The sequence below is a fragment of the Pipra filicauda genome, unplaced genomic scaffold (assembly GCF_003945595.2).
Source record: "Pipra filicauda isolate LSUMZ 115617 unplaced genomic scaffold, ASM394559v2 scaffold140_size2443280_pilon, whole genome shotgun sequence".
In the NCBI taxonomy this organism is placed as follows: domain Eukaryota; kingdom Metazoa; phylum Chordata; class Aves; order Passeriformes; family Pipridae; genus Pipra; species Pipra filicauda.
In genome coordinates, this window is record NW_024103885.1 from 1,452,546 (window position 1) to 1,467,230 (window position 14,685).

The 14,685-nt window shown below is 38.5% G+C and overlaps 1 protein-coding gene across 5 annotated transcripts in view; it reads right to left on the reverse strand.

Annotated features, from left to right (window-relative positions):
- TRMT9B (tRNA methyltransferase 9B (putative)) overlaps window positions 1-14,685 on the reverse strand; it is a 126,281-nt gene that overhangs the window by 64,729 nt on the left and 46,867 nt on the right. For all 5 annotated transcript variants that reach the window (XM_039378561.1, XM_027735963.2, XM_039378560.1 and 2 more), the window contains one exon: window positions 4,024-4,079. The gene's annotated coding sequence lies outside the window, so the exon portion shown is untranslated. The remainder of the gene's footprint in view (window positions 1-4,023; window positions 4,080-14,685) is intronic.

The following is a 14,685-nucleotide window of genomic DNA, read 5'->3' on the forward strand; positions in this document are numbered from 1 at the left end:
CACATCAGCACTGAAGCATTTCACGCTTTCTTTTACTGGCTACACTTCGGGAAACATAAATTATGAATGTAGCAGTTTTTGCAAATGAATGCTAATAAATGCTAGGTGGATTTAATTTGAGATGCAGTGGACATGAAATTAAGTGAAATGTATAGCACTGGTGATTAGTTTAATTCCATCTGACACCTCCTGAAGAAAAATATTTTGATCACAACAAAACTGAAAAATGAGCAAGTTTTCTGAGTGAGGAAAAAAAAGTTGTATTTGCAATTCTATTTTCTTCAACAAAACACTCTTATAACACCATTTCTGATATGTTCTGATATAACAGTTTGAGTTAACTCAAAACTGTGAAGACAATTTTTAGAACATGATACCTGACTTTTTGCAATCCATGTTGTTCTAATCTCTCAGCAATTCTTATTTTCAAAATATGGAAATCATGCTGAACTCCTACATGGAGCCACTGAAAAAGCTAATTGGCATTTGCAAAGTGGAAAAATCTTCTTTTCTGTTTTGCATATTCAGGCATCTGTAATGACACTGTTCCCAAAGATACATAAAAACTTCATCCTCTGACTTCTCTTGGTCTTAATTACCTAAGGAGTATGTGCCGGGGGGGGGGGGGTATGAAGAGAACAGACATAGCTATGGTCTTAAGGAAGAGTTTAATTCAGTGAAAGAATCTGAATCCACAAATTAAGAAAAGTCATAGTAATTTCACCTCGCTAAACCTGCTTCCTTCAGGTAAGATTTCCCCAGATAAGATTTTTATATCTGAGTGTGTAGTGGGTTGACCCTGTCTGCACACCAGGTACCCACTAAAGCCTCTTTCTCACTCTCCCTCTGCAACTGGACAGAGGAGAGAGAAAAAAAACAGCTAAGGATTCATGAGTTGAGATAGCTGGGAGAGGTCACTTACTGATTACCTGCATGGGCAAAACAGACTCAAAGTGGGGATAGTACTTAAATTTATTACTAACAGGATAAGAGCCAAAGACTGAGAAATAAAACAGTCTTAAAAACACCTTCCCCCCACCCCTCCTTCCTTCCATGTTCTTCCTCCTCCAGAGGTGCAGGGGGACAAGGAATGGGGGTTGCGGTCAGTTGTTGTTTCTGCCACTGCTCAGAGACAGGAATCCTTCCCCTGCTCCCGTGGGGTCCCTCCCACGGGAGACAGTCCTTGATAGACCCAGTGTGAGTCCATCCCTCAGGCAGCAGTTCTTCCCAAACTGCTGTCCCATGAGTCACTCCTCCATGGGGTGCAGTCCCTCATGAATGAGCTGTACCGACATTGGTCCCCCACAGGAGCTGCAAGTCCTACCCGGGAAAAATCTGCTCCACTGTGGGCTTCCCTCTCCACGGGCTGCAGGTCTCCAGCAGGACCCCTCTCCATCCTGGGCTTCCCACGGGGTCACAGCCTCCTTCATGCATCCACCTGCTCCAGCATGGGCTCCTCCATGGGCTGCAGGTGGGTCTCTGCACCCCGATGGTCCTCCATGGGCTGCAGAGGCACAGCTGCTCCACCATGGGCTGCACCACGGGCTGCAGGGCCTCAGCTCTGGTGCCTGGAGCACCTCCTGCCCCTCCTTCTGCACTGACCTCGGTGTCTACATTGTTATTCCCATGTTCTCACTCCACTCTTCCCTGGCTGGAATTCTTTCTGCGCAACAACCTTCTGTTCTTAAATATGTTATCACAGAGGCGTTACTATCACTCCTAATTGGCTCGGCCTTGGCCAGCCAAGGAAGGAAGGCAGGAAGTCCGTCCAGGAGCCGTCTGGCATTGGCTCCATGGAATAGGGGAAGCTTCTAGCAGCTTCTAACAGAAGCCATCCCTGTACCGCCCCCCCTGCCATTACCAAAACCCAGCCACAGAAACCCTCTACATAGTGCTAAGACCATTTGAAGGCCAAGCATTGCAGGTGAGCTACTACAGCCCTTAATACAGCTCCTGTTTCTATTGACACAACTACAAAATAATTTGTACTGAATGCAAGCAGTTCAGCCACCTCCTCTCCTCTCACAAACCTATGAAACACCACGAATGTGCAAGTAAGAAATCTGAAACAGCAATTCTTTTTCTTACTCTAAATGTATCACAGTTTGCAATTAACCTCACAGGCCTTTGATTTCTGGTATTTGTGACAGGATATTGTGTGCATAGCACAACAGAGCAGAAACACCAACCTTAAATGCAGCATAAGGTACTTTAGCATAAAATTGTACCTGGACCATTCCGTTTGCTGTCACATAAACTATCACTACTTCTGTAATAAGAAAGAGAATATGAATCCACTGTGTTGTTTCTCCATGGTTTGTTTTTTCCACTGAACAAGTCAATTTAGCTTTATGTAATTGCCATTAGGAAAACGAACTTGACAATGAAAAATCCACAGACAGATCCAGAAGGACTATTATCAGACTGGAAATTCTTTTTCTTTTGAGATTTTTCCAGTCCTTAGAGAGCAAAGCAGCTGTTGCTGAGAAGTTACTTTAATTTACTTCCACACTGGCCTTCAGGGGACTGAACAAGAACTCTGAAAGAGCATAAATAAGACCAGGACTCCTGAGGCTGGAAAGGAATCAAACCCTACTCCAGAGGACTTTGCACAGTTTATCTCCCAAGAAGAGTGTTAGGCAAAAGTTCTCAGTCAGAAAATGTGTTATAGTTTCAGAACAGTGAAATAGGCAATAGTCAGATGTCATGGCCAGTCTTCGCGAACGAAGATTTGGGAAAGGTCATTACCCTTCGAGCCTGCGCAGTGGATTTTTTAGGTGAGACACAGTGTGCGCTGAACTGAGCCCACCCTTTAATCCTGAGGTTCATCTGCTGGGGCCAAGCAAGCTTGGACAGTGGCAGCGAGGTCCTCAGGACGTAGGTTTGTTTAGAGTGACCTTCTCTTAGCTGGATGGCCTTACAGGGCTGACGAGCTCCATCTGCCCAGGGAAGTCCCCTGACCGGGAACCAAACTCAGGCTGTGGCGGTGAGAGCGCCGCATCCTAACCACTAGACCACCAGGGGGCCCCCAACAGTCAGATGTAAACACCTTATAATGGATTAGTCACTCACAAGTTTGAGTGATGCAACAGGCAACTCTGAATTTCTCTTGTGCAGACAATGCCTACACAACTGAGACCCATTTCTGAATCTATTTCAGATCTGAAAGGATGTAGTGAAAATATCATGCCACACTTTGCTTTCTAAACAACAAATTCAGCCTGGCCAAAGTCTGTTTGTAACAGCAAATAGAATACTAACTGATGCAAGGTTTAAAGCTTCACAGCTTCCTCACCTCCAAAGAGAAGTACGTACTGCGGTAATATGATTACAGAACTTCCAGCAGCTAGCACAGCATTCAGACAAGTATATTATTGGCAGCAGCTGCTCAAACAAGTGCTCACCTCACTGTGCTCACCATAGCCCAGCAATTGAAGGAATGAGAAATTATGTCTTTTCTGAGTCAGCCTTTTCTGAAAGCACAGTATGCTTCCATAACAATCCAACTACTTGCTGAACAAATAAAGTTGGCAATTTGACAAACCCTTTAAAGGTTATTTAAATATATCAAGGTTATTTCATCACTGGAAAGAAAGACTTTAACGGTCTGGATATAACCAAGTTAGCACTTAAGCCACTAACCTTCCAAAGTACTAAGCATTTCACCAAGTTATCATCCAACCTAAAACGGGTGAAGATTAAAATGGTAAAATGCTAAGATAAGGCTTTTGTGAGAATTAATCTGACACAATTTAATTATGCATATACATATAAATCCATTGTACCTACAGTCCAACAAAACAGAAGAGAACAAAGTCTAAGAAAGCAGAGGCTTAGCAGCTTCTCTCAGGAAGCTTTCTCTAAGACCACTTCTCTTCCTGTTGCTTGATTGGGCACCTTTTATATCTTCCTGCCTTAGAAAACATTTTTACATGGTGGCCAGCTGTCCTAGCATGTAAAGGATTACAATCTAAAGCATCTTATGATTATATAGATAAATTACACAATGAAAATTAAATGTACCTGAATGGATGAGAACTTCCAGTAATAATATCAAAACTTATTTGATAGAGCACCACCTGGGGGAAAAAAAAAAGAAAGAAAAAGAGAGTTACAAAAATGCATCATATTACCTGAAAGACCATGGGTCAAATTGGTAAGAAAATAGTTGGATTGCCACAGGTTTTTAAAACAAATACCTATATGAAAATATCTGTGCATTATGAATACACATGTAAGTAAATTCTGGATACAGCACATTCATTTGCTATTATATCAGCTAAGTCTAATTTACAACACTTGACTTCTAGGCTGTGCTTTACACATCCCTGCACAAGAGGGAAAATATAAAATCACCATTTGTGCTCTTTGTGGCATAGGTTTCTAACACAGACATATGGTAGGAAAACAAATACATAAAAACTCACATATTTTCCTATGTTTCCATATTCATATTTTGCAAACATAATGAATTTATAGTTATATAATTTCTTAATCTTGATTTCCAATTCCACCCATATAAGTATACTGACATACTCCAGTATTATTTGAAATCCCGATCTCAGTTTTGATGCAGCTTTCTTACTAAACTAATTTTAGGGCAGAAAAAGTTGTTTACCAGTTATTTCTCACAACAGGATGGGATTTTAAAATACCATTATCCTTTGAGACCGTCATAAAGTGCCAACACAGTTCCAAGGAAGTCATCATAGCTGTTCATTAGTATCATCTGAAGATCTGGACCTTACATTAGTTTTGAAAATCCAGTATATCTAAATTTATGCCTCTTCATTGTTTATGGCCTTTCCATGTCCCAGTTGCTACAATTCTACTGGACCAGCACAACAAGGTTTCATGCAAAACATTCGTATATGCTATTCCTCCATCAGCTCACCACTTTACACATGCAAGAATAATGACTACAACAGAAAACCAGCAATGGTTCCCTTGACAGTTTTGGTGGCTAGCAAGCTCCATAGATAGATCTGTCAGATCATTTGGAAACCTCAAACCAGTCGTAAAGGTATTTTTGATGCAAAAATGAAACCTCAAACTACAATGGGTTAAAAAATCTGAAAGTAAGGGGAAAAAATTTTAGAAATCCCTCCCTCTTTCCTCTTTTTCCTAGTCTCCTGAATAGGTAATTGGATTAGTTCAGTCAAAATTTTAAACTGAAAATTTCATTAGACCTTCTGAATCTCCATCATTTTTCACTCTAGTTAAAATGAAGACTTTTTGAAAAGCACTACTGTAAAGAAACTGAAAATTAAGTCGAGAAAACAACTCAGCAAAAACCAGCCTCTTTCAGAAAAAGCCTTTGGTTCTTATGAATTTATATTATCTTATGATAAGGCATTTGCAATAGAATTCTATTTGACAGGAAAATGCTATAACACGGTTTTGCCATGGCGGAGGAAAATCTGGAATACTGAGAATGCAAACAAAAAATCTTCTAAGATGCCTTGTAAGATACTGTAGGAATCAGTTTCTTTCTAATTGCCAGGTGATGATATCCTAGATGTTGGGGTTTTTTTAAAATATAGGCACATAAGAATCACTTAGACATTTACATCTAAAATTCTCTTTTTACCTAGAAAAAAACCTAGCTGCCAGTATTGTATGCTGGCTAGATGTGCTGAGTGCATCCAATATTACCAATATTCTTCTGCTTCAGCAAATTACTTTATTAAATTTTCCTGGCAAGAGTTTACTCTGTATGAAAAATGGATGTATTTGATGCACTTCCAAATTGTTAAGTGACGAGTTCTTTACAATTCTTTAAAAGATTTCAAAGGACAAAGATACAGGGGGGAAAAAACTAGCAGATTTTTCACTAGGATGTCTTTGTTGAATAAAACACATTACCACAGGTTATTTCACAGCCTGAACACATCATTGTTTTCTCAAATGAAGCCATAGGGTTGGCCTTTGTGGCCTGGAGGAAAGGCAACTTACAACACTTAATGAATCCTCAGCACACTGGCATTTTTTCACTAAATACTGTGCAAGTATTTCCAAAGTCAAATCCCATTGGCTGTATTTCACTCAGAGTCTTTTCGGGGGTTCTTGTTGCTCTTTCAGAGCAATAAAAAGATCAGCGGAGGTACACTGATGAAATAATGTAAAAATGCCCACAAGAAATGCCTGTAACTTCACTAGACTGAGATATGTTATTTTCTCATAGTATTGGCAAAGGTAAATTATAACTTGAAATACTAGTTGCAAGTTTTGAGATTTACATTTCATTCAATCAGAATTTGAATGCATGTAAACACAAATCTCCTAACTTCTCTGTAATAGGGAAACTGCACCACAGCAGTTTTAACAATCTTTGTCAATGTAATTATCTAAGCTGAAAGACCAACCTTGAAAACTGTGTGCAGGCTAATCAGTCAGAACAGAAGGTTTTAGCAGCATAATTTCCAATTAATCACATAATCATAGAATCCTTTAGGTTGGAAAAGAACTCTAAGATCAACAAGTCCTACCATAATCATGTTTTCTCCTGCACATTACACAGACATGCAAAGTAACTACAGCCTAATAGTTCAGGATTCTGACTTCTCAAAGAACGTGTTTTACCATGGTTTCTCCTGTATGAACAGTAGGAGGAAAAGCAGTGAGGAAAGCAATGTTTGGTATATCTATTATTTATGATTGGGGGGAAAAAAACATAACCAACAAAGACAAATTTACATATGCATGACGATGATTGAGTGAAGAGTAGATTGACTATAAAGATGTACAAACTACAGAGATGTACAAACTGCATCACACATACAGAAAATAATTTCAGGAACTCAAAGTGACAGCTTCCTTTTCTGGATTTTTGAAAACAAGTTCTAGTAACTAGTCTGACATCTAATCAGTTACAAAGTTCCCCTACAAATAAAACTGATTTAGCACTTCAAATTTCCACAGGAAACAAAGGCATTTCAAAATCTGACCTCATTTCAATTCATAATAAATCTGGGTACTCTCAATATTTCCTTTGAAATACAATTAAAAATGCTGTGATAAAAGTGATTTTAAGCTTATAATTATCTTTTTCTACTACAGGTACATACAGGTACATATTATATATGTTATTAGATGCTGTCAATGCATAGTATTGTTTATATTATCAAGCTGTCATATTACATCATGACATACCAAATAGTCCAGTGTTCTGTTTTGATATTATTTTTATATTCTTTTCATTTAAAAGCAAAAGCAATTGCTACATTGTTTATAATGAAAGCACTTATTTTTGAAACTAGGGCTGTCTAGCATTTTAAGAACTGTGGCTTGGTATGAGTTTTGAGGCTCCCAGAAATCAAATTCACCATTTCCTGGAGATGGACAGACTCAGCAGTAGTTTGCAGAACTAGATGCTCAGCATAACTGTATGAAAACTTTACAGACCTGAGACAAATTCATCCTTCAGCTCATACAGTTCGCAGGCCAGAAGTTCAGTAACTGCTATAAATTAGACTCTTTTATTCATGCTGCAATGAGAATGTGCTACTTTGATGCAAAATGTATTGTCTCCCTTTCAGTGCCTAATAGCATTATGAAGAAAACAAGCTTTTGATCTTTCTGAATATTCCCTAGACACATTTGCTTTGAATATCCTAATCTTCATAAAAATATCTGTTACTTTGTCAGATGTTCTTTATCAATCAGCTCTTGCTCTCACAAATAAAGGAGAGATTTCTCACAGCTGAAATATATGGATAATGGATAATCAGAGGCATACACTTGTTATCAAATGATGCAAGCTCTCAGCTCTTCCCAAGATTCATACTGCACACATCTGAGTTCTGCTTAGGCTTTCATTTTGAACAAACTAGTTCCCCTAAAACTGTTAAGGAAACTTTCCTGTCTGACCATCCAGGAGCCACTCTGGCAGTCACACTCACACTACCTGAGCTGGGACCAAGGCCCCTTCGCAGGTACACACTCCACACTCACCCAGTCAGATCAGGTTTCTTTACCAGCTTAACTTCAGCTTTCCCATGGCAGAGCCTCAGACCTCTGGATCCTTTAAGTAATTTAATCATGGTGCAACAACAGAATAACAGCTCCAGCTAGTGCCTCTGAGGAGGGGCCCTGAACAAAAGAAACCTCTGCCTCCTGGAGCTCAACCTGCAGCTCACACTGCAGCTGCATACCGAGCTACCTGCATTAAATGTATTCCTCAACAAAACAATGCTTAGGTGCAGTGCAGAGGTAATTTTTTCCAAGGACTTCAACCTAAATGTAATAATGACAAGATGGCATTAGGGCTGGCTCTTTCCTCCTTCCATAGTCCCCCAATACTATTTCAATAGACTCATGCTCAGCAGAACAGTACTTTCAAACATGTTTCTAATACCCTCACTGTGGTGGGTTGACCCTGTCTAAACGTCAGGTGCCCACCAAAGCCGCACTGTCACTCCCCCCTTTTGCTTAAAAAAAAAGCTCGTGGGTTGAGACAAGGTCAGGGAGAGATCACTCAGCAATTACTGTGATCAGCAAAATGGACTTGACTTGGGGAAATTAGTTTAATTTATTACCAACCAAATCAGAGCAATGTGGTAATGAGAAATAAAACTAAGTCTTAAAACATCTTCCCTCCACCCCTCCCTTCTTCCTGGGCTCAACTTCACTGCTGAATTCTCCACCCTCACCTCCCAGCACTGTAAGAGGATGGGGAATGGGGGCTGTGATCTGTTTATCACTCATTGTCTCTGCTGCTCCTTCCTCCTCAGGGGAGGACTCTTCACACTCCCTCCCCTTCTCCAGCATGGGGTCCTTCCCACGGTAGACAGTTTTCCATGAATATCTCCAACATGAGTCCTTCCCACAGGCTGTAGGGGAATCTCTGCTGTAGTGCCTAAGGCAGAGACCCTGGTATCTGCAGGGCTGTTTCTCTCACATATTCTCACTTCTCTCTTCTCCGGGTGCAGTTGCACATGTTTTTTTCACCTGTTCTTAAAAGTGTTATCCCAGAAGCACTGCCGCTTTTGCTGATGGGCCAACTTGGCCTTGGACAGCAGCAGGTCCATCTTGGAGCCGCTGGCATTGGCTCTGTCAGACATAGGGGAAGTTTCCTGGAGCTTCTCACAAAAGCTATCCCTTTAGGCCCTCTGCTACCAAAACCTTGCCACACAAAACCAACATACTAATTTGCCATGCTCCATGCATGCAGAACATAACCCTGTTAACATCCTATAAAAATGCCACAACCCTTACATGACTGCAGACATTTTCACCAGAAAAAGTACAAGTTAAAATTTATGTCCCAAGAGGGACCAGATGCAGTCAGTAAGATCCAAGATGAATATTCTTCTACATGGATGTAGATAGTCTTATCTAATCGAAACCACCATTATCAACTTACTCCACTACTTGAAGGACAGGGGGTTTCTTCCAGATATTAACCTACACTCACATGTCCTCATGTTATCTATTTGTCCTAGTTATAGGGGCCAGGACCAGTTTATTACTATGTGGGTATAACCAAAACTGTGTATTCTACACCCTCTATGTCAATTCTGATGGACTGTTAATAATGGATCATTTGCAGCAGCTGTCCAGGGCATATCTAATGACTTGGCTGTGATAACTCCTCTCTGGGGAGGAATCAGCACCTTCACACCCAGCCTGAGGGGTCATTGCTGCTAATGGGCCATACTGGACTGACATAACAGGCAGCTGCAACACCTAGACCATCAAAGACTCCAAAAATATCCCACAACTCACAGAGTTAAATCACCCACTGTGAAACTCCCTGCCCTGGGGGACGTACTGGACACTCCCACCTGAACCTGAGCGCATATAATCTTGGGGTTTTGGGACTTTTGGTACCACTCATTGGAGCCAGAGGAGGACCAGAACTCCAACAGGATTGTGACTGCCACTCTCTACAAGACTGCGATCATTACCTCAACAGAACTGCCACCATCATTGGGACCAACAGGTTTTCCTTTCCTTTTACTTTGCACCCAGGGGGGCCACGTGGTGCGCCAATGAACACTGTTCTGTTCTCGTCCCAGGGGGCTGGGTAATACGTCTGTTTTTGTGGCTTAAAACCAGTTTTTCTCTGTATCATTGCATCTATTGTAATTTATTTTTAGTCAATTGTAACTCTGACTTATAATCTCTCTAGAGTTGGGTTAATTTCTCCTGCTAGTTTACTTTTAAACAAGCACACTATTCAAAACCTGATACAAAGAGTTTGACTCTGCTAGTACTGTTGAAATGAGAGACGCTCTGTTCTGGAATGACACAAATTTGAACAGTAGCTACTAGAAGGCTGTAGTCCCTGCTGGAAAATAGGGCAAGGTTTGCAAAAAGCAATGGCAATTCTAACATTAACAGAGAGGAGTGGGTCTTGTAGAGAACAGTACAGGCAGGTTATTTTAAACATCATTAAAATAATGGGGGCTGTTCTGGATATTGTTTCAATGAGAGAGAGGCAGAAAAACAAGAACAAACTCTAAAAAGGTAACATCAAAATGCAGTTATAAAAGCATTCAGGCCTTAATTCCATGCTAAGAGCAATCCTGCCTTATTTCTGCTGCCCCCAGCTGCTCATTCCTATCTGCATCTTTGTTATATACCCAGCATGGCTTCAAAAACACAACCTGACATGGTGGGTAATTGCACAGAAGTGCAAGAAGCTTTGAAAGGGCTTTCCCACCAAACAGTGATCCTGTAAAACTGTGATCTCACAGGATTACCATAAGCAATAACTTTTTTTTAGTGTAAGTGTTGACTGGAATTCTTGAAATTCTAAAAAAATGCATGTATCTTTCTGTGATTAAGGAAAGAATTGTGTTTTGGTTCTCTGGGGCACTTTTAATTATTTGTCAATAAATGTGGGGAATACCCTTAAGATGCGGAATTTCATCTTTTTTCTGACAGAGACAACCTGTATGGACCAGAATTTTATTTCAAAATAAGGTAGCAGCTGATACTGCTTCATGCATAAGCTTTTTATTTTCTTGCTTTTGCACATCTGCATATATCATATGGGAACTTTATTTGCCTCACAGCATAGCGTGTTTTATGAATTGGAATCTCTACCTAAATGCACCATAACAGTGCTCTAAGAGATATCCTTCAACATTTCATTGGTGCAAAAGCAGTTCTGCATCATCTTTAATGAACAGCTTTGTTGATTACAATTTTCAGCATATTATGTAAAACAACTTCACACAGAGCATAATCAGTAAAGCTATAAATTAAAATAAATACAAAATCTTTTTTATAATTTCAAAGAGAATATGAGGAGCAGCTCTGTTTTTTCTAGGTATGTCCATATAATATATATATATATGCTGCTGATCTGGTTCAGTTCTGTGTAACCATGCCAAAAAGAGAAGCATAGCAAAGACATTTGAACTGAAGCAATATTTGCAATACCAGAACTGGAAAAATTACATGGCTCTGTTCCAAGTGCAACACAGCCATTATTCCCAGACACAGCATATTCATTCACTATGAATGAATATTCATTTGGCTGTGAGCAGGCAACTGCCTAACCAGGAGAAGGTAAATGAAATTCAAAGGGTTATTCTCTCTTATGGTACCTGTTGGCACAGCTTCCTGAAAGGACTGGGTAAACATAATAGTAATTTTATTCCTAACAATGCTATCATTAAAATACTTTATATAAGTAACATAGAAAGAACTGCATGGAAATTAATAATAAGGTGTATCAAGAAGAGATGGTTCCTGTCATTATTAGAAATTGATTTTAATTAAAACAGGAAATAATCATGTATCAATAACATCAGTGTTCCTGTTACAAGAGATTTCGTATTTCAGTGGAAGACCAATACAATCTACAATAAACAAATGCATTGGCTTTATCACATACTATTTCCCATTGGTTATATTTGATTTGACTGGGTTAAACTCACTGTGCCCTGATCCAACCTGTACTTCCAAATCACTTTCAAGATGAACAGATACCTAGTGCCAAATTAGTTTGCAGGCAACTCAAATAGTGAGTAAACAAATTAAGGTAATTACTGATAAAATCTCATCTTTAATAGGATATACGTTTGCAGAAAGACAGACTGTTTTGGTAGTGGTCCTAAACTAGCAGAGAAAACCTTCTTTTCTGAAAGACTTTGTGACTATTCATATGATTTTTAATTAATGTTAAAATGTTGCAATTTTTTTAATGATTCTGAAGGAAAATGATTGGGACATTGTGTACCTCCTAAATATGCACGTGAAGATGAGCCACCCACAGTAATTTTTACATCCCAAAAATGGCCTGCAGTACTGAATTGTTTCAGCCACTGAAATACTGGCTGGATTCCAAAGCAACTGAAGTGCCAAAAGACCAAATGGAATTACTTTCAGATTATTATAAAATTCAAAAAGCATTTATAGAATTTCTACTTTTTGTTAAACAGCAATTTTGCCTTCTCTGTTAATACAACAGCTAAAAGTATAGATCTGATGTAGTATGTGACCTAACTGGCTGAAAATCTAATTTACTAAAAAATTAATTCATTTAAAAACCAAAAAGAAAACAATAAATTACAAAAGCCCATGACAGGTTAAATCCTTTCTGGATCTAGTATGAAAAAGCTGAAGAATGGCAAAGGATGAACCATGTTCTCTGTGACCAAAGAAATCCGAAAATTCTGAAACTGCTTTAGTGGTCAATCCACTTCCAAATATTGTAGTGGCTACCAGATCAGGAACTAACCCATTCCTGTTACAACTTTACTGAGCTCTGGAACAACAGAGAACACAAATCAAACATTTAAAGGAGATTTAACAAAAACAGTAGAGATCAACAAAAATTGTCATCTATTGTTATGCAGTATTCTCATAGTTGAATTCTTCTGAAGCTAATCCTGAATACCAGATGCAGCTACAAGTGCATGTTATAATGGGCAGTAATACATTTGTCAGTGATTGGATGGAGACGAGTCAGTATTTTCATAGTATCTTAAAGACCTGTATGTTTTCATAGCTAAAAAAAACCAACAGTATAAATCAATCATAACGTAAACCAGAAAAACAAATAAACAAAAAGAAAGAAAACCTTTGGAAAACAGAGAAGTCAGTAATATTTCTGGCTTAGACAAAGCTCCTAAATAATTTTAGACAAATAATTGTGGATAAACTAAACTGGTAATTTACCATGTATTTAGACTACATTGTAATGCTACCGGTAAAACAGAAATCTCTACTGAAATATAATTAGTGAGTTATAAATCAACTCACAGAAATTTTACCAGAAAGTCACTTCTGTTTTACAGAATGCAGTAAGCATAATTGGTTTGACCTCTAAATTAATGTTAGTTTTCTCAGTAATAAGCTTTTGGATTCCCAAAAGCGATATTCCAAGCCTACAATAAGAATGCTCTCAAATGAAAAAATTAACTGGATGCATACAGAGATTTCTAGTGCCTATTCAGAATGAGCTTTCTCAGGGCATTACACCAGAGCCCTGAGAATTTAATGTAAACTGAGGCAAACATTTCAGTTATCCATCAGTATATGGAAAGTAGGTAAGAAGGACTATAAACAAGTTATAAATTGTTATGTGGAGTAGTACTGCTACAATCATTTACAATAAAATTTATGAGGTTGCATAAAGGATATTAGAGATGAGCAAGGTACAGAAGGGAAAGAATATTGTACTACCCCAGTAACTGCTGTTGTTGTATTCTATTTTTTCATGTCTTGTGGTAAGCTTATTTTCACCCACTAAAGTAGAGAAGCTTGATTATGAAACACATGCAGTCCAATCTCAAACACTGTTTGTTGCACACATGAAAGGAAAAAAATATTATTCCTTACAAAGCTGCAAATAGTAGTCCCTGACTGTCCCTTGAAATAACAGGAAGAATGTAAAACCGCAGATAGATGCATTTCAGAATAAGGGAATGGTTATTCCTCAATTTCAACAGATTGGGCTGTATAGGTATTATTATTATATTTGATATATGCAGGGAAACGTGAAGCTTGTCCTAAGATTCAAATTTCAGAAATCTCAAGTATTTGAAATTTCAGCTGCAAGTTAATTTCAGCTCTTCTTAAAAAAAAAAAATATAACAAACAGAAACCCGCAGTGCCCTACTTTTAACAAAATATATGTTAGCTTCAACACTTTAGTTTGGCAATTTCATTAACCAATATAAATTCATCCACATTCTTAGAAATTCTGTTTAGAATACAAATTATTGTCTTTATTTTTAAAGCACCAGGGCAACTTTCATTTTGATCAATTTTGTCAATAAAGCAACTCTAGTATACCATCAAATAATCAAAATAAAGACTCCGTAAGATTTCATGAAAGGAACTTCAAAGCTATGAAAAGAAAGGAAAGCATCAGGAAAATATTAGATAGAAATGATCCCCATGCTTTTGTCAATCTGGAATGGAGCTCACTCATGCTAAAGTGATTTAGGAAAGCAGCAAATCCATTTTGGGTACACTGGGACTGAAACAAGGAAAAATCCAACACAATTCCTGTTTTAGAAATTTCTTTATTATTTGATGAGCTTCAACACAAAATATATTACATAACTCATTTCTATAGTGAGTAATTCAGAGAAAATAGACAGAATCTCTATTCATATGTTTGTCTTAGAAATCACAATATGGTCTTCTTAATTTGGAGCTGAAGAAAACCCTTCGTTTTATGAAAAACTAATTAACAATGACTCAAGAGCTCTCATCTGGAAG